Raw genomic sequence first — 1,221 nt, forward strand, 5'->3', positions numbered from 1 at the left:
AGGACTTTGGATAGTATTCGAAATGTGGGGGGAAGCCATTTGAGGGTCCTAAGCAGGAAAGGCACATGATCTGATTTCTATGTTAAAATAACCACTCTGACAGGTTTATAGAGAGTGGAATGTGGGGGGGGGGTATGGGAGCAAGAGTAGAAGCAGGGAGAAAGCTGGATCAAGGAATGAGAAGAGGGCCTTGCAGATGCTGCCTCCTGGAGCCTCTCCCACCGTCCAGGCATGGTCAACCCACCGTGTTCTTCGACATTGCCATCGACGGTGAGCCCTTGGACTGTGTCTCCTTCAAGCTGTTCGCAGACAAAGTTCCAAAGATAGCAGAAAATTTCCGTGCTCTGAGCACTGGGGAGAAAGGATGTGTTTATAAAGGTTCCTGCTTTCACAGAATACTGTAATTCCAGGATTTATGTGCCAGGGTTGTGACTTCACACACCATAATGGCATTGGTGGCAAGTCCATCTATGGGGAGAAGTTTGATAAGAGTTTCATCCTGAAGCATATGGGTCCTGGCATCTTTTCCATGGCAAATGCTGGAACCAACACAAGCTGTTTCCAGTTTTTCATCTGCACTGCCAAGACTGAGTGGTTGGATGGCAAACCTGTGGTTTTTGGCAAGGTGAAAGAGGGAATGAATATTGTGGAAGCCATGGAGTGCTTTGGGTCCAGGAATGGCAAGACCAGCAAGATCACCACTGCTGACTGTGGACAAATCTAATAAATTTGACTTGTGTTTTATCTTAACCACCAGACCATTCTTTCTGCTCAGGAGAGCACCCCTTCACCCCCATCTGCTCGAAATATCCTATAATCTTTGTGCTCCCACTGCAGTTCTTTGGGTTCGATATTTTCCTCATCCCTCTCCAAGCTTAGCTGGATTGCAAAATTAACTTTATGCCTATGAAATAAAAACTAAACAGAAAAAAAAGGAATGAGAAGAGGATGGTAGCTCAGGAGATGAAATAGAAGGCATCTCCCATTTCCGCAAATAGAGGGTCCCCAAAAAGTATTTTAGCCAACTTGAATATACGATTTCCAGAATGTGAATTAAATAGTCAAATTTCTACTTAGAGAAAGCTAGTATTTTAATTTCATTCACATATACATATTTAAATAACATCCACAGAATCAATCTAGAATTACCAATTTACAAATACTTCTTCTTTGCCAATCTCACGTTACATGAAGTAATTTTAATAAAACTCATCATAAGCA

The 1,221-nt window shown here is 42.5% G+C and overlaps 1 pseudogene; it reads left to right on the top strand.

The window, feature by feature from the left end:
• Positions 1 to 343: 343 nt before the first annotated feature.
• LOC111177894 (peptidyl-prolyl cis-trans isomerase A pseudogene) lies at positions 344 to 772 on the top strand (annotated as a pseudogene).
• The last annotated feature ends 449 nt before the right edge of the window (positions 773 to 1,221 follow it).

Source organism: Delphinapterus leucas, chromosome 2, assembly GCF_059928025.1.
Source record: "Delphinapterus leucas isolate spDelLeu-1000000601 "Yukka" chromosome 2, BTC_Dleu_Yukka2, whole genome shotgun sequence".
Lineage (NCBI taxonomy): Eukaryota > Metazoa > Chordata > Mammalia > Artiodactyla > Monodontidae > Delphinapterus > Delphinapterus leucas.